Source organism: Rhinatrema bivittatum, chromosome 11 (genome assembly GCF_901001135.1).
Source record: "Rhinatrema bivittatum chromosome 11, aRhiBiv1.1, whole genome shotgun sequence".
NCBI classification, from domain to species: Eukaryota; Metazoa; Chordata; class Amphibia; order Gymnophiona; family Rhinatrematidae; genus Rhinatrema; species Rhinatrema bivittatum.
This window is the reverse complement of record NC_042625.1, coordinates 62,942,178-62,961,890: the sequence shown is the minus strand read 5'-3', so window position 1 is coordinate 62,961,890 and position 19,713 is coordinate 62,942,178.

Genomic DNA, 19,713 nt, shown 5'->3' with positions numbered 1-19,713 from the left:
GACAAGTATTTCTTTCTTTCTTTTTTAAGTTGATTCAAAAGCTTATATTCTGCTCCCTCCACCTCACAGAGTTTTCGGTGCAGATTACAACAGCAGATATGAAGTTAGGGATGACATGGAAGGAAAGCAGAGAATAGGGAGAGAGAGAGAGTGAGGCTGTTCAGCGGCGCGGAGGCCCAGAGTCAGCCCGGCATGGCTGCTCATTCGGCACATGAGAGCTCTCTGGCAGCTTGAAGGTGGGTCGCTGCCTGGCTCTAATGTTCTGCTGAAAATGATCCTGCTTCCTCTCCTTCTCCCCTCTTTACAGTACGTAACGCCGCTGCAGCTGTCAGCTTCATGCATCCACCGCCCGCACAGCCCTAGGACCATCCACTGGAATTGCCATCTCGCAAAGTTCTGCCTCCCATAAGAGACAGATGTGAAAAGTCTGCCTTTATGATGAGGGCTAATGGGCTTTGTTGAAAGACTGATCAGGGACTGAGGTGTGACACATTTCTTCCAGAAAAGCAGTGGGTTCATTCTTCTGGAACTGAGGTCAAGTAGCTTCTTAGTCTTTTGGCAAAGATCAAGCATAAGATCCGAGCTAGAAGGTCCATTTTTGGCTGATGTTGAGAATCTGTACAATATGGGGGGGGGGGGGGGGAGTGTGACTTTGTGCCCTGCCGCCGGACCCCACTGGCAACACAATTATCTCGCAACCATTGCCAAGCTGTTATAAGAAAACCTGAGATGGAAGACTGCCAATAACACTAATGACAATCACATTTTGCATTGGCTACTTGTGAAATGAAGCGCTTGAGCCCGGGTGATGCAGGTAAGTGTTAAGATGCACTTTCAGCCACGTTCCCATGACTAGAATACCGCAGTCCTATGGGCAGGATCAGGTGCTATAGGCAGTATGTGTGGTCTCAGTACTACAACAGTCAGCCAAAGCTCTTACAGCTTAGGTGTGAGGTGCATTGGCAGAGCTATGTGTGGGTGTGGCGGGATTCCAGGCATCTGGATATTCCTCCCTTTGCAGGGAATCTGGATACTGGATTGAAATGTACTGTTTAAATAACCACTGGGCTAGAACTTAATGGCTAGTAATAGGGAGCACCATTAAATATTTTGGTTTGCCACATGTGAATGGTTTTCTTCATAACACGTTAGAAAGGGTCCAGTCCCAGAAGGAATGTGCAGATAGGCTCGATGTTCTTTCTGGGTTGGCTGTGAGTGGCTAGCTGACAGTAGAGCCTAGGTCGTTGCACTATCCCATTCTGCCTCCCCGATGTCTGGGAACTCCCCCCCCCCCCCCCCCAGTGACCTGGTAGCAGGATTGCATTGACTTGCATTGTTATCATCATCATCATCATCTTATAGCACTGGTAGGCTCTCCTGGGTGCAGTGAACACATCTAGCAAACATGGATGCTCTGCCAGGTCATGTCATTACTCTCTGAATCAACTCTCCTGGCACAGTGTCTCCATGCCATACCCTTCACCTCCAACAGCTTCACTTTGTCTCCTGTACCATCTACCACAGCACTTAAGCGTCACCAATGGATGGCCAGACACGACCAGGACATGAGATGTTCTTTTCTTTTTATCTTTAAAAGAACTCTTAAAAAATGCATCCAATTTGAAGGCAAATAAGGCCCATCCGGCCTGCGCAACCTATTTCCTAGTACAGAAGTAAGCAATCTTTTTGAAGAGGTGTGCCAAGATTTAAATCGGGGATAGGTAACTCTGGTCCTCAAGTGCCACAAGCCAGTAGGCACGCTGATCCGCCAGATTCCTTTCACACAACTCTTGAATATTCATTTTAATTAACACTAATTTTCAATTAAAATATGGTTGAAACTGATATGTTTTCCCTCAAGTAAAAACAAAATTATAAAAAGGAGAAGAAAAAAATGTCTCCCTCCCCCCTCCTTGCCACTACACCACCTATTAGGAAAACAGAGCAGGCCAGGCTGCTAAAGCTCCTTACACAGAAACTACACTCTAGCTAGCAGAATACCTCACCTCAGTCACACTTGCAGAACCTCACCAAACACAGAATAAAGTGACCATAAAATAGTATAAATAGAAACATGCAGACAAAAACTGAAGTGGAAACTGCAACAAGCCAAACGCTGCATGCAGTGCAACAATGGAAAACAGAAAACATTAAACAACAAAATTAGAAATATAAAACATCATAATAGTAAATAAAACATAATAGTAAAACCATACCAATAAAAGGAATATATTTTTTCAAAACAGCTGATGAATAGAATTACATCCATTACATTTAATTAATTAATATTATAATACACAATTTTTTTTTCATTTTCCAAACACCAATAAAATATTTCAAAACAGCAGACAAATCAAACAACACCCAATATTTAAACTTCTAAGGATTAAAAAAAATTGCTTTCCATACCTGGGAACTTTTTATTTCATCACCCAGAGATTGTCATAAATTAGTTGGTGTGGGGGAAGGTGCACACAAATGTTCTCTTCTTTCTCTTACATATACACACATGCATTCTGTCTCCCCACCACAATCAATCACACTTTCTCTCTCATACATACATGCTCTCTCTCCCTCAATGCAATCATCCCCCTGAACTGTCTCCCACATGCAATCACACATACACACATGCTCTTACATGCAATCACACACACGTGCTCTCTCTGCCACAACCATATACATATTCTCTCATATGCAATCATATGCACATGCTTTCTCTCATATGCAACTACACACATACACTTGCTCTCTCTCCCCCACATGTCATCCATACACAGAGACTCTCTCATACACACACAGGCAGACACTCACATACACAGGCTCACACACGTACTCTCAGGACTTGGGTCTCTTCTTCAGCTTTTAGCAAGATGGGGTCTGCTTGGAGCAGCTGAGTCCTCCTTCCAATTTCGGCCACTGCGCGAATGAGCACTGCAGTGGCCTGCTGGCCCTGTCTTCAGCTGCCAGCCGGGTGAGGTCCGCTGTTGGCCCCTAGGTCTCCCCGCAGCCACCTGCCAGATCATGGGATGGGTGGCAGCAGCAGTTGCATTACAAAATGTCATCTCCTGCTGCTGCAGGGCCGGTCTTGCAATAAGAGCTGTGAGGCTTACCCCGTGGCAGCAGGAGATGATGTTTTGTAGTGAGACTCCTGCTGCTGGCACAGGAGGGGATTCGCAGACCTGTAACAAGCTGCCTGTATGATGCAGCGGGAGTTTCTGCTTGGCTCTATTCAGTGCCGTGCTGCCGCTACTGTGCCACTAAAAATAGCTGACCCCTGGCCTAGTGTATGGCATGGACCTCATCTGATCTCTGGTTTTCCTTCATGTCTTCACGTCTATCTGTCAGGGCAAGTTCTAGCTTGCTAATAGATCAATAGGTTTACAGTGCTAGGATGCTCTGACTGGGCCACAATCTCGAGTAAGATTAGAAATTAATACTCAATCTTTTGTACAATTTTTAGTCTTGATCTGAGCAAGGCATGTTCTTCAAGATTCCCCTTGCATCCTTTTTTCAAATTTTTATTTTGACTTATGCAAACAGTTCTTGTTTGTATTATTTTGTAGTTAGTGTAAGCACGTATTTTTTTGTGTTACCAGTAAAGAAGCAGATACTAGAATAGCAGGGGAAGGTGCAGGTCAGGACTGAGGTGCAGTGGCAGAGCTGGGTCTCGCTGCTGGACTAGAAAGGGGGGTGCTGCAGGGCAGGATGGAGGAGTGGCCCAGTTTGGAACCAGGGGGATGCCGAACTCCCTGCAGTCTGACAGAAACCGGCAGAATCGTCCAAAAAGGGCAACGTCCACCAGCTTTCAAGACCGTCTTCAATGCCCCCGCCATCCCTTTCCCAGCTGAAGATTCTGGTGTACTCCAACAGGCACATTTTTCAGGCAGAAGCCGAGAAACAAGACACAAATAACTGCTGTGAAACCCCTGCAGCGGTGAGAGCAAAATGCTCTCGTCTCTTGGAGTCTGAACAAGCAGTGGCAGCGCCAGGCTCCCTGGCGACCTTGCCTCCAGTCCCCCCGTCCCCCCCAACGTGACTGGCATGCCGATCCCAGCACAAGCAGGCAAGGGTTAACTTTCTCTTTTAAAATAACAGAAGCTGTCAAATCAAAGCCCAGGTCCACTGGGCGGCTGACATATTAAAAGTGCCCAATATCTCTGCCAGTGGCGGTTCCTGTGCAACTGATAACAGGATTAACTGGAGGAGACTCGATGACTTAATTAAGTCTCCAAAAGGAGGAAATAATTCTCTTTCCTGCCCTTGTTTTTAAAGGGCTCCTGAAGGAAAAGTATGTGAAAGGGGGTTTTGGGGGACAGAAGGCTTCTAAAGGGGAGGACGGTGAGGCAAGGCTGGGGAGGAATGTGGAAAGTTTTTTTTTTTTTGTTAATCCTCACTGGGGTTTCCTTCAACAATTTTCAGAAAGCCACCTGCCGTTTCTACGTTTTGTTTTTTTTCCCCCCTCTGGAGCCCTGACTTTGCATGCGCCCCCCTCCAACAGCGCAATCAAACTACAGGGGTTTATGCCCCATTGTGCTCCTATCCCCACCTCGCTACATGGCAGTGTCAACTTTAAACAGAGCTTTTGCACTGCATTGGGTTAGATGATATTAGAATATTTACAAGCCTATGGCTGCTGCAACAAAGGGTAGGGGGTTGCCAGCTCCAGCTGGATCTGCTCCTGTTGGTTTTATCATGTCGTGTCACAGCTTTCCAAACTTGGCTTACCATCCCTCATTTATTCGGGAGACCGTGGCTCACCCAGAGTTTGCCCCAGCAGGGTGCAGGTCGGTGCACGTGCGCATCAGCTTTGTGTGCGCACCAAGCTCAACGGTGTTATGTAAACCAAACAATACTGGGAAATCACTGGGAACAGCGCAAATCGTATCTTTAAAAGGGCGATGGGGTTTACTTGATTTTCTAAATGTGCGTTGAAATAGTTTGTCTATGGGTGTCAGTTCCAGTAAGTTATTTTAAAAGAAACCAATTACTATCATGAAATGAGAGCATATCCACAATACACACAATGGACTAAAAAAAAAAACCAACACAGAGCATCACTAAACAGCAGGTGGACTGTAATCTTCAGGAATATATGAAAGCAATGAGATTCCGATAGATAAATCTGAAACTACCAAATGTTATTCTCTCTTTTTTTTTTTTTTTTTCAGAAATTCCCTATTTTCTACAGATTTACTTCTAACAGTGTCCTGGAGATTAACTTTTAATTCCTGGACACTCCAGGACAATCCTGGAGGATTGCTAACCCTACCAAGAGTAATATTACAACAGATCCCTTTAGCGACACCTATGGAAGAGGCTGATGGATCTCCTGTGGTCGGTGCACCTGCAGTATTCTCTATAGCAATGCTTCTCAACCCAGTCCTCGGGGTACACCTGCAAGCAGTGTATACAAATCTATCTCATGCAGATTCATTGTGGATATCCGGCAAACCTGACTGCTTAGGTGTGCCCTGAGGACCGGGTTGAGAAGCACTGGCCTACAGTGACTCCTGCTTTTAGAGTATGAGACTGCAGGCGCTATGAGCTCCCCCAGAGTCAGCACTCTGCACTCCTACATTTCTTCCCTTTAACAGCAGGGTCATCCTGTTGATATATTTCTGTTTCACTCCAAAACAGCAGTGGTATGGCCACTTTGACACTGGGGTAACCGGCGTGGAGTGATACAACCCTAAACAGCAGTGGTAGGATTCCATTGGGCCTCCAAGAAAGCACTGGGTAACCCGCACAGAGAGACAGTTACAACCTGGGACGGTAAGTTTAACACGAGTGCACGAGCGGGCAGACGCTGGAATATTAAATCATGTGCACGGTTGCGCGCGCATGATTTAAAATACACCCACCCTGTGTATGCGTGCTCCTGATTTTAAGCCGTTACTCAAGCTAACATACCTCAGATATCTTCCTTAAGACTTTCTTGGCTTTAATGTGGGCAGCTGAGCAGATTTTAAAGCATGCTCCCACAAAGGACATTCCCAGTTTTACCAGTTAAGTCTCCCAGTTTGCCCAGCCTGAATCGAGGTCATCCAGACCCCTCTTCAGCCTGCGCTTCCCCCAGTTCACCCACACCCCCTCGCCCTGTCGCCTTAGGCCTCAAAAGAGATTTCTGCAGACTTACACCTCAGCAGTAAACATGCGCGGCTAACAAGCTGCCGCGCCCTGCAGCCGCCGGAATTAAAATACAGGTTCATGCGTGTAACTTTTGGGCCCTAACTCCACCTTTTCTTCTTTCACTCACGCCTGCGTAGAATATACGCGTGCAATTTGTGGCTTTTAAAATATGCTTTGCTGGTGCGAGGCGCAGAATAATCGCTTATATGGGTCTATTAAGCTGAGCAGCGCTTTTAAAATTCACCCCCTAGTTAGTAGTGGTACAACAGGCATCAGACTTCCAAGAAAGTGTGAAGGAGACTATGACTGAAACCCAAACTTCAATGAATATGGCGGTCAGATTTTTTTTTTTTAACAACAGCCTTACTCACATTGGTGGCTGAGGGTTATTAGAAAACTTGGTAATAAGATAGAGAAGGGGACCTAGGTGTTGGCTCAAATATCGGTTTGTAAGAAGCAAGGCTGAAGATAGCAAGCCCTGAAATGGCCTACTAGTGGAGCAGGTGGAGGCCATGATTGTAGAATATTTTGGGCACGCATAGGGCAGATGATTGAGGACAGTGGTAAGAAAGGGGTTGAGAGGTCAGTTGAAGATATGGGGGAAGGGGAATTGGGGTTGAGCAGGGGTGTTGTTAGTATCAGGCACACGGGGCCCGTGGCCAGAGTCCAACCAGCAGTGCCCCAAGTTTCAGCCGCCCATCTGTAGGGCAGCAGCCACAGCAACGGAACAAGGACAGTGTGAGCCCAGGGAAAGGCAGTGGCGGCAACAAAGCAACATGGTGTAGCGAGAAGCAGCAAAGCTAGGGAAGCAGTTTTAAGCCATTCCCTTCTCCCAACATGCAGACCGAACACAGATCCATCTAGTGCATTTTATTCTTCCTTCCTGGTTCTGCGCCTCTACGCAGCCAACCAGAAGGCAAAAAGCTGCAGCAGAGGCGGCCCATGGGTAGGGGCAGCGACTCTTGACAGCCAGAGAGGATTGAGAGACTCTGGCTGGAAGAGGAGAGAGACAAGGTGAAGGAGCTTCGGACCAAAGGAGAAGGATGGAAGGGAGCAGTGCTGATCTGCACGGGACGGAAACAGAGAGAAGCAGCAGTAGCCGCTTTCAGGGAGGACAAGAGAGGACTGGCCTGCGTGGGCCCTAGATGAAGCTCAGCTGGGCAGGTAAGAAGCAAGCAGCAGCTGTTGTAATTTTCTTTTCCTGGGCAGGTCAGGACAGAGAGGGGTGTCACGCCTCAGTGGAGATGGAAGACTAGTGCTTTTTTCCCTCCATCTCCACAGATGCTTGACACCCCCTCAAGGGGAGTCAAGGAGATGAGCTGGGGAAGGGGAGGAAGAAGAAAGCAAATTGGGAGGGAGGGGTGATGTATCTGAGATAAGAGGTAAGAAAGTGAATTGAAGAACTTCTGCCTGGATAGGGGGACGAAATCCATCCAGCTGGCAGCCAGCAGAAAGAGAAGCCTGGCATAAGAGGCTATAGTCTGTGTGAGTGAGAGAAAGGGAGTGTGAGTGTGTGTGAGAGAGGGAAGCTTGTGAGTATGCACAAAAGGGAAGAGCATGAGAGGGAAGCACCAGTGTGCGTGCACGAGAGTGGGAAGTGTGTGTGTGAGAGAGGGAAGCATGTGTGTTTACGTGCATGAGAGAGGGAAGTGTGTATGTGCGTGCATTGGGAAAGAGAAGAAAGTTCTTCATAAGAACATAAGAAAATGCCATACTGGGTCAGACCAAGGGTCCATCAAGCCCAGCATCCTGCTTCCAACAGTGGCCGATCCAGGCCACAAGAACCTGGCAAGTACCCAAAAACTACATCTCTCTTACCCTACTAATCCACAAAAATCTTAAAATGACTGGAAATCAAAAGTTCCCAGGTATGGAGAATGGGAGATTATTTATCCTTATTAGTTTTAATTAAGTGTTATTTGATTTTTCAGCTGTTTTTAAATATTTTATTGGTGTTTGGGAAATTTTAAAACATTTTTATGAGTTTTTAATTATTAGATGTTCTATTTGTCAGTTATTTTGAAATATTTTTAATAGTAGGGTTTTATTATAATTGATATTTTATATTTCTTTATTTAGATTTATATTCCTTTTTTTTTTTTTAGCACTTCAAAGTGGATTACTTTCTGGTACTGTATTTTTCTATCCCCAGAGGGCTTATAATCTAAGTTTGTACCTGAGGCAATGGAAAGTAAAGTGACTTGCTAAAGGTCACAAGGAGTGACAGCAGGACTCAAACATTGGTTTCCTGGGTCATAGTCCACTGCTCTATCCACTAGGCTACTCCTCCATGCTCGATTTTATTGTTTGATTATGAGGAATGGTGATGCTTCTGTTTTTTCCATTGTTGCTCTGAATACAAAATCTGGCTTTTTGCAGTTTTCAGTTTAGTGTTTGTATGTATGTTTCTATTTAAACTTCATGGTCACTTTATTCTGTATTTGGTGAGGGTCTTTCTGTGTTCTGCACGTGTGACCGAGCTGAGATACTCTGCTAGCATTTAGTTTCTGTGTAGAGATCTATAGCAGTCTGGCTTGTTCTGTTTTTCTAATAGGAGGTGTATTGTTGTTTTATGGTCTGCTAAAATATTTGCAGTGTTGCCTTTTCATAGGTAGGATTGTTACTGTTTGAGTGCTAGCAGTAAGTGTTGCTTTGATATAAGAGATTTACTATATTGTAACTGTAATTCAGATTACTCTGGACTTTCTGAGAACCAAACCTACACTCAACATGCTTTACAATAGGCCTAATACAATATGGGGCAAATTTTTAAAGAGTACACGAGCGCGTACTTTTGTTTGCGCACCCGGCGCAACAAGAGTATGCCGGATTTTAATAGATACGCGCGTATCTTTTAAAATTCGGGGTTGGTGTGCGCAAGGCTGCGCAAAATCGGCAGCCTGCACGTGCCAAGCCACGCAGCCTGCCTCCGTTCCCTCCAAGGCCGCTCCGAAATCAGAGCTACCTCGGAGGGAACTTTCCTTCCGCCCCCCACCTTCCCCTCCCTAACCCACCCCCCCAGCCCTATCTAAACACCCCCCTACCTTTATTATAAAAGTTAGGCCTGCTTGAGGCAGGCGTAACTCGCGGCGCGCAATTCCCCAGCCCGGGAGCAGTTTCAGAGGCCTCGGCCACGCCCCCAGGCCGGAATCACGCCCCTGGCCCCGCCCCGACACGCCCCCCCTCCAGGAAAGCTCCGGGACTTACACGCGTCCCGGGGCTTGCTTGGCGCACGCAGGGGGTGGAAGGGGCAACTTTTCGGGGGATACACGCGTATCCTACGCGCATACCCCTTTGAAAATCTGCCCCTCTGGATTCAGAGTGTCTTTTTTTTTTTTTTTTGCAGGGTTTTCTGATTGGCACTACAGCAGTACATGTAAATATTTTTGAAAAACTACTTTCTCCTTTTTTATTTAAAAATCTACTATAAATATGTAATCTTTAATTGTGTGCCCCAGCCTCTAATCCGCTGCTCCTACCACTGAGGCTTTCCTTTCTTCTTCTTGTTTCAGTCAGCTCTCTGAACCCATGCAGTGTGCAGAAGAGATGATTCAGTGGTGGGAGGCAGTGCTGCTCTTCCAGGCAGGGGTAAAGATCTATAGCAGTCTGGCTTGCTTTGTTCTTGCAGTAGGAGGTGTATTGGTGCTCTAGGACCTGTTGTAATATTTGCGATGTTGGCTTTTCATTCGTAGAATTGTTTCTGTTCCAAGTCTTGATGGGGAGCGCTGATTTAGACTGGCAGGTTTGCTTTGGATGGTTTGTTAAATAGATTCTGAGTGCCTTTTTTTTTTTTGCTGAATTTTGTATTAGCTCATAATGTGCCTAATCATGAAAGGAGCTATATTGATGTTAATGAAGTAACACTAGGATTTGAATATTTTTGGTATGGTGAGTTGTAAAGTGAAATGTAATTCTACTGTCACATAATTTTATTTATTTGCTTTCATTTAATTATCTGCCCTACCAGGATAGCTCCAAGTGGTATACAATAAATTAATCGGATAAAAATAAAATATAAAAACAGATAGACAAATATCAAGAGCAATCACTAAAAACAAAAGAGAACTTCCCTGGGTCTGTGGCTTGCCTCAGGGTTTGGTACTGAGGCTGTGGCTATTTCTACTCAGTATCTTTGCGAGAGATAGCAGAGGGATAAGCAATAGAAGTTTGCATATGACACTAAGATCTGCAACAGAGCAGATACCCCTGAAGGAGCAGACAGCATGAGAAGTGTTCTAAGAGAGTTTGAAGTTGTCCCTCTGAAAAGATATAGACATAGTGAAGGCTGTCAAGAGAGAGGCTACAAAAGTGATGCATCTATATTCTTATGAAATGAGACTAAAGGAGCTAAATTTTCCTTCTCCGTAGGGAATGGGTATCGTGCAGTATTTTACCAGTAAGGTCTCAGCACAGCAACATCAGCAAGAGGAGAAAGGGAAAGCAGAGCAGCTAAATCAGGGGGATCTGTCAGGTGCAGAGGAAGCTCCAGGAAGGAAGTGGAGGCAAAGGTGTCAAGTGTTAGGCCAGCTTGTGAAGCTTCCACTTTAGGAGATATCAAGAGAGATCCAGCGCAGCCAAGGTTAGCGCAGTAGCCTTATGAGTAATTTGGATCCAAAAAACGCTTTCAGGATCATTGGTTTGAAAAGCACGGATGGTTGGAATTCTCTGTCTTAGAAAATGCAGCACTTTCTTTTGCATGCAAAAACTTTGGATCGAAACAGAACAGATATAACATGGATGCATTGGTTAATCATGGCTTCAAAAACTGGAAGAGAGCAGTAGACTCCTTTTAAAGACAGCAGTTCATAAGGCAAGCATGTTGGCTTGGTCGGCCTTCGGACTCAGAAAGGCATATGGTGATGCAATGGAACAGTTACAAGCAGCAAGTGAAAATGGTAAAAACCAGAGAAAGAGGGGAGTAACTCCGGTGCTTTGTAAGTGTCGTACAATTTATTGGGAAAGCGAGGAACGCCAAAACAGAGAAAGTGTTATTGTACTTAAATTTACTAAAAAACAAAATTTGACCCACCATCAGGCACTGTGCTAGCTGTACTTCCCCTTCATCTCAGAATGAAGTTATTCAGTGCTGCTCTGAAGAAGTGACATGCAGTTGGGAATGTATGCGATATTGGCGGATGAAGCAAAGGACCAACAACATAAGAAGCAGTTAGCCCTCTGTGTTCTGTTGTTCCCGAAGCTAGTGCACTGGCGAGCATTTTCTGGGATTTAGCGAAGTAAAAGATTTTCCTGCAGATTCAATCACCGAGTCAGTACAACACTGCCTAAAAGTCGAGTTAGACCATCTTCAGTGTGTAGCACAAACACATGATGATGCAGCTGTTATGAGTGGAATAAGTGGTGTGTTCAAGCTAACTTTCAAAGAATCACCCAGAAGCTATTTACTTCCATTGTTACGCCTACACACTCTACCTGGTACTCTGTCACAAGAGTAAGGCAATCAAAGAACCTACCGATTTATTTTTTTTTAATACACTGGAAAATGTATGCACCTTCTTTTCAGCATCACCAGTACAGCATCAAAAATTTGGCGATATTCAAGTTCAATTGGGATTAAATCAAAGTAAATTGGAACATATTTCTTGTGCATACGCTGATTAAAAAAAAACAACCCCAAACTTCTCAGCAGTTGTGCAGTGCCTGTCAGGAATGAAATCTCCAGCAGCTGTTGGTTTGTTAGCAAAGCTGCGTAAACTGCCTGCAGTATACACTGCCTCTTTCTGTACCACTCTCAGCGTAGCACAACAGAGGACTTCCATACGCTGCTCCGAAAAAGAAAACCTCGATTTGGAAAAAGCAGTCCGTTTTTAAAGAAGCCATATATATATACCACTTTAAAGGAAAACGCTAAGGCCTTATGCACCAACAGTGGCCCTGACATCCAGGAAACGGGAAGGCAAAGAAGAAAACAAAAATGCATGGATGATTTTGTGGTTGCAAACACACTTCAGGGGCGGAGAGCAGTGGCCGCTTCGGGAGCGGCAGAAAGCGTCTCCCCAGCCAAAGTAAAAACCCACCCCTCATATTCTAAAGTCAGTGGGGTTTGGCAGGATGACTGCTGCCACCAGTACGAAGGCGAAAGGTCCCGCGCGGCACATGCAGAAGACGTGCTGGCAGGCTGCCCATTCCCCACCAGCAATATGAAGGCTCTACGGCAGAAGAGGCCCTGCTGGGTCACCGGGGGCATTTCCCCCGCAGCCCAAAAGGAGGACCTGTCGGGCTGCTGGTTTCCCCGATCCCGAAGAGGGAGTCTGGAGAGGTCCCGGGTACCTGTGTGTGAGAGTGAGCGACTAGCAGGTAGGAGACTGCCTGTCTGAGTGTGTGAGAGAGAATAGCAGGTAGGAGAGTGTGTGTGCATTCCTGTGTGAGAGTGTGTAAGAGAGAAGTTTGTGTGCCCTCCTCCAATCTATGACGATCTCAGGGTGACTGGAAAAATAGTTTCCAGGTATGGTGAATAGGGGATTTTTTTTTATGCTTGTTAGCTTTAATTATTAGATGTGATGTGCCTGCAGTTTTGAAATATTTTATTGGTAATTTTTTTAACATTTTTGCATGTGGTTTAAGGGATCGGGCGCTCTCCATTGCTGGACCTATGCACTGGAACTCACTCCCAACCCACCTCAGACTTGAACCTTGCATCACCAAATTCAGAGCCCAGCTCAAAACCTGGCTATTCAAACAAGCCTTTCCCCAACACCCTTGATGAATATTGAATTGTGATGGATCATGACCTGAATTTGACTATGACCTTGTTCTTATGACATTATAGTTCACTTGTTGTTTGTTCCTATGCTTCTCTGCTCTCCTTATGGTTTTTTGTACCCCTTACCCTTCCCCTGTTACTTGTAATTTCCGTTGCTTTTGTTCCATGTAAACCGAGGTGATGTTTCGACTAACATCGGTATAGAAGACTTTTAAATAAATATATAAATAAATTATTGGATGTTCTATTCATCAGCTGATTTGACATTTTTTTTTGTATTGCTGATGAGAACATAAGAACATAAGAAATTGCCATACTGGGACAGACCAAGGGTCCATCAAGCCCAGCATCCTGTTTCCAACAGTGGCCAATCCAGGATACAAGTACCTGGCAAGTACCCAAACACGAAGCAGATCCCATGCTACTTATGCCAGTAATAGCAGTGGCTAATCCCTATGTCAAATTGATTAATAGCAGATAATGGACTTCTCCTCCAAGAACTTATCCAAACCTTTTTTAAACCCAGCTTTACTAAAGGCACTAACCACATCCTCTGGCAACAAATTCCAGGGCTTAATTGTGCATTGAGTGAAAACATTTTTCTCCAGTTAGTTTTAAATGTGCTACTTGTTAAATTCATGGTGTGCCCCCTATCCTTCTATTATCCGAAAGAGTAAATAACCGATTCAAATATACCTGTTCTAGACCTCTCATGATTTTAAAGACCTCTATCATATCCCCCCTCAGCCGTCTCTTCTCCAAACTAAACAACCCTAACCGCTTTAGCCTCTCCTCATAGGGGAGCTGTTCCATCCCCTTTATCATTTTGGTTGCCCTTCTCTGTACCTTCTCCATCGCAACTATATCTTTTTTGAGATGCGGCAACCAGAATTGTACACAGTATCCAAGGTGCAGTCTCACATTGGAGCAATACAGAGGCATTATGACATTTTCTGTTTTATTAACCATTCCCTTCCTAATAATTCCTAACATTCTGTTTGCTTTTTTGACTGCTGCAGCACACTGAGCCAACGATTTCAATGTATTATCAACTATGACGCCTAGATCTTTTTCCTGGGTGGTAGCTCCTAATATGGAACCTAACATTGTGTAACTACAGCATGGGTTATTTTTCTTGATTGTATTTGATGTTTGCACTGCATAGAGAGTCTGGCTTCTTGCAATTTCCAGTACAGTTTTTCTCTGCACGTTTCAATGTATATTTTATGGTCTATTTATTCTGTATTTGGTAAGCATATTCTACTAGCATGTGGCTTCTGTGTAAGGGTTTACAACAGCTTGACTTGTTCTGTTTTCCTTATAGGAGGTTTATTGGTGTTTTAGGGCCTGGTATAATATTTGCAGTGCTGCTTTTTCATAGGTAGAGTTGTTACTGTTTGAGTGCTGGCACTTACAGTATGGAAGGTGTATTCTATTGTAATTGAAGATCCATTTATTCATGGCTTTCTGTGGGACAAATCTACCCCATTGCACTTTATGATAGGCTTAATACCATACAAGATTCAAGTGTCTTTTTTGCAGTGCATGTAAATACAATATACATGTTGAAGTGATATTTTAGTTCAAAAGATTGTACTTTGAATGTCCTTTTTCCATACAAGATCTCCCATTTAAGGTTGGGGAAGGGGTTAATAAGAAATTTGAAAATGAAAAATAAATGTATAATTTTTAATTGTGTGGGGAGTGGAGACAAAAAGCTGTAAGGTTTGCCTAGAGTGTCTTAATACCCTTGCACCAGCCCTAAGAGAGTGTGCCACAGATTCCCACAATTCACCAGTCTCCCACATCCCCCAGGGGCAGATGCTGGGAAGGGTGGGAGGCAGGTGATAGGGTTCCTAGGAGTGTGACAGGGTTGCCAGCTTCCTAGAAATGTTATCGGACACTGCCTGACACTTCTCTAGGAACCCTACAACATTCCAAATCACCAAAAGGGCCACTCCCAAGGGGGATCCCCCCCAAGCCCTCTTGGTGATTGGGGAGGGAGGTGTCATTTCATCCCTCGCCTCAGGCAGATTGCCTTGAGTCACCCCTGTTACACTTGGGGGCAGATTTCCAAAGGGGTACACGCGTAAGATTCGTGCGTAACCCCCGAAAAGCTGCCCCTTCCACCCCCTGCGCGCACCGAGCCTATGTTGCATAGGCTCGGCGGCGCGCGCAAGCCCCGGAACGCGCGTAAGTCCCGGGGCTTTCCTGGGGGGCGTGTCGGGGGCGTGTCGCGGCCGGTGCTTCATCTGAGGGCGTTCCAGGGGCCGGGCCACGGGCATAGTTCCGGCCCGGGGGTATTTCGGGGGCGTGGCTGAGACCTCCGAAACTGCTCCCGGGCCGGGGCATCGCGTGGCCGGTGCACACGAGTTACGCCTGCCTCGGGCAGGCGCATCTTTTACAATAAAGTTGGGGGGGGTTAGATAGGGCTGGGGGGTGGGTTAGATAGGGGAAGGGAGGGGAAGGTGGGGGGAGGCGGAGGGAATGGAGGCAGGCTGCGCGGCTCGGCGCACGCAGGCTGCCGATTTTGCGCAGCCTTGCATGCGCTGACCCCGGATTTTAAAAGATACGCGCGGCTACGCACGTATCTATTAAAATCCAGCATAATCTTGTTTGCAGTGGGTGCGCGAACAAAAGTACGCGTGCATGTACTTTTTAAAAAATCTGCCCCTTGGTGTACACAAGGACATCAGTACAGGAGATGATTTCAGGATAAAATTATTCTATCCTTGTTTAGATCGCATGTTCTAGCATCAAAGAAGAGCTAATAATGGAAAATCAGGCATGCAGTTCACTCTCAAACACTTTTTCTCTGTAGAGAACTTAACTGCACTTGCTAAACACTACAAAACAGAATTAAAGCCAAAGGAAGTACTTGTTGCAAAAAATTTAGTCCATAAAAAGAGTGGTGAAAATCTCACCATAGAAAACGTATATGGGGCAAGATGGTGGCCACATGCTGAGACATTGCAGAAGGACTCCTTGCCGACCCTTTCCATTTTTCCTCTTTGCCTGATATACATTTTATTATGCCTTATTAGAAGGAAGTGGAGACTCAGGAGTGATTCGCCAGCTGTTCCCTAAGATCGTTGGTTTCCTTACTGTGGCATTAGTTCTTAATCTGGAAGCGTCCTTGGTGGGAGGGGCTGAGGAGCAAATGGCCTATCTCCACTGGATCTGAATATTGTGCTCAGCCCTGGAGCTCCTTGGACGCCTTCCCCGCCGAATTTGAACATCGCGGTTGGAGAGGCTCTACCGATTAGCTCTCCCCTTGTTGTGAATGGGGGGGGGGGGGGGGGGGGCGGTAACAGCTAGAGTGCCTTCTTCTTCTGAGGCCTCGGGAAAGGGGGCGGGGGGAAGAATGGTAGAGACTCTTTTACTGGAAGATCATCGATCCGCCTTTACAAGCGGCGATAATGGCGTTCAACCCTTGTGTAGGTGAGGACAATGCTGTGCCCAGTGTTCTGGAAGCAGCAGGTGGCAATGAGTTTTGGAAATATGATGTTAACTGAGTTTTGCAGAAGCCTCTAACAATTATGTTGGATACAGTTTGGGGCGCTCTTGCTTCTTTACAAAAATCTATTTCCTCTTTAGCCACCATTACAACAGATATTCATAAAAAGATCCAAGTTTTTGAGAAGCAAGCAATATTAGATAAAGGGAAAATAGAAGATTTAAGAAACAAATTACTAGTTTGCAGGATGTTCAATCATACCTGGTGCAAAGAAATATTATTCAAGATAAGAAATTGGATACTTTAGAAAGTTCGTCTAGATATTTAAACCTTAGGGTTTTAAATTTTCCACGTTTGAGCTATATTTCCCCTGCTGACCCTTTAAAGAATTTATGCTTGAGGTACTAAAGATTCCACAAGAACCATTCCACCTATGAAGTTTATATGTTACCTTCATATAGAAAAGGGGTTTCTGGAGTGAATCTCCTTGTTGATGTAGACATGAATTTGACTGATTTTCTTGAGCATTCATCAGTGGAAGTGGCCAATAGAGGTACACTTTTGGCCTCTTTTGTTTTTCCCCAAGATTGTGATACAGTCTTGAGACATTTCTTGCGTAATTGCCTGGCTCTGTTTAAAGGCCAGAAGATCTGGCTTTCCGGACCTTGCTAAGACAACTCAAGAACGACGACTTAACCTCCTGTCTCTCTGAAAGAAATGTATTTCCCTAGGTGCTCAACTTTTGGTTCAGTATCTTTGTAGGTGTACATTAAAATGTAAAGATACTAGATATGTCTGTTTTGAACCTTCCCAATTAAGATATTTTTGGATTCTTGAAACCGTGACATCGATTCCACCAAGGTTTAAAGTTAATATTATGATGCTCTGTTTCGCATATTTCTTTTGCATTGTATTATTGCTCTTATACACTTGTCCCCCCCATTTACCTTTAAAGAATGGGGATATGTTTGTTATTTGCATCTTAACTTTTCCTAAAATAATATATTACAATCTATTAATTCGGAGTTTAGCATATTTTGTGTTAACTTTAAAAACTGCAATAAATAAAATTAGAAAAAAAAAAAGAAAATGTATACCAGCTTTAAGACCCTCTCATTGTCAACCTTAAAGAAAGTGGTACAAGTTGAACTGACAAGTAGCTGTGAAAGGTCATTCAGTGCCTGCATACCTGGCTGGGACAAATTAAACTACTTTTGATTGGAAAAAAAAAAAGTGTGTTGGAGTCTGTCTCTGAGGATTTTGTCATTGACCGCTTTGCTAACTTACAAAACAGGCGGCATGCACTAATGCTTTCAAAATAATTTCTAAGTGAACAGTTTATAGTGCTAAATACAAGATGCCCTTTTTCAGGATCCTCTCCGTATTTACAGGAAAGGCTACATTCAGGCAATGGGAAATCCTGCAGTTCCGAAAGTGTGTTTTATATATTTTGTTCTGTTATAAAATATATTTATTTTTCTTTATCTGCACTTTTACCATCAGTAAAACACAATAAAAGCTTTAAAATAATTTATAGTATGATGTCTAATATAGTTTTAAAAGCTCGTGCTTGGAGGGAGGAGGTAATTGTGATTCTTCAATGTATTTATCTAGATCTCTGGGTAGGGTGGGAGGGTGGTAGAAGGACCTAAGGCCTTTGCCCCGTATCTTTTAAGTACCCAGCAATGTCCCTGGTGTTGGGTCGCATACTGGATGGAGCATTTTGGTCTTTATCTGACATCTTTTCCTAAGTTAAGAATTTCCCTGTTTCTAGCCTCACTTCTTGAGCTCGCTGCTTGATAACATGGAACCAGGGCTCCCTGTCATGATTCTGTGAAGAACAGAAACATTGCAATTAATGACAATGCTCCAGTCCGAGAAGATTATGTGCAATTAGTAGCGGTAAAGACACGGGTCATAATTAGCTTTGCTACATTCCACAACCATAGGAAAGCACAAACTAATTTGGTAGTAGAACGTTTACTGGTTTCTGTTAATATAAACACTAGCACTGAGCTCTTTGCTTCCTTGTATAACAGAAGCATGTTCCAACAAATGAAAATGATATGAACTGATGACACACAATGGATCCCGAAGGATTATCAGTAGGACACTGGCAGAGATGCTGCACATTTGTCCCTTCCCACTATCCCCATGCCATGAAGTCCAGTTGGACCTTTAATGGCAGGTAATTGCTCCTTAACTAAGGATATGTTGTTGGCCAGAAAGAAATTCATACTGAATTGTATTTCACTGAGGAATTATTCTGACATCACACAGTGTAACAGAAAGTAAAGTCAGCATGATACCAGAGAAGTGGCATTAATTTTAGTAAATCAGGAAGTGAAATTTGAATACCGTAAAAAAGATATGTTAACAGCATATCAGGGATGTGCAAGGCCTAAAAAATGTTTCGCAGATTGCAGTCATTCAATAGGTTCATTTGAAGAAAAAAAAAAAAAGTTTTTTTGTTTTTTTTTACTTTAAATTTAAATCAATGGCCTAGGCCTGGACCTCAGCGACCTGACACCAGGTCCTGGTCCCGGAGCCTCTGTGACCTGGCCTCAGGTCTAGGCCTAGGCCGAAACCTCAGCATCAGGACTTGGCCTTAGTTAAGCCCAGTTCAGACCTGGGATTCAGTGGTAGGTCCCAGCCTCGGGCAGACCCCTGCGTCAAACCCGGGGTCTGTGTCCCAGCTTCAGTGACAGGACTAGGCCAAAGTCTGCTCCTGTTGGAGGCCTGCCTTTTTTTAATGCATGAATATGAAAATACCCCAAAATTTGGGGGTATTTTTGTCTGAGGCATTTTGGTTTGTATTGTTTGAACAAAGCAAAAATGGCCTTATTTGCTGCATTTTGCCAATTTGTTTAAAACAAATGCACAGCCCTGCAGGATATTACATTTTTAGATAACACGTTTTAGACAGATTGAATTCATTAAATTGGTATTGATGAATAAAATGGGGAGAGGGGAGCCACATAAATGATTATGCACCTACATTAAAGTGTGGATGAAAGGAGGAAATAGCTCTCCATCACAAATTAAAGTTGGGGAAGAAGAGGCATCCACTTGCTTGGGCTACACTATATCCTGTAACTAATGCCAGATTTACTGCCATGTGCTTGAGGAATATTTTTTTGATTTTTGTTGCTAAGTGTAATGCACACATTAAAAATCGTGCAGTTCTAAATCCAAAGCCAGAGTGAGAAAGCATAGTCCACCACTTTCCTGCCATGAAGACTGGCATTTGTTGTTTAGGTGAATCTGCGATTGATCTCTGCCACTTCTCATGCGGTCATTGACTCCAGAATTTTCATTAGTGAAGACAGACCATAACCAGAGAGGCTGCCATAAACTTTTGTTGATATAAGATATGCAACTTAAAACATGCATTTCTCCTGATGCA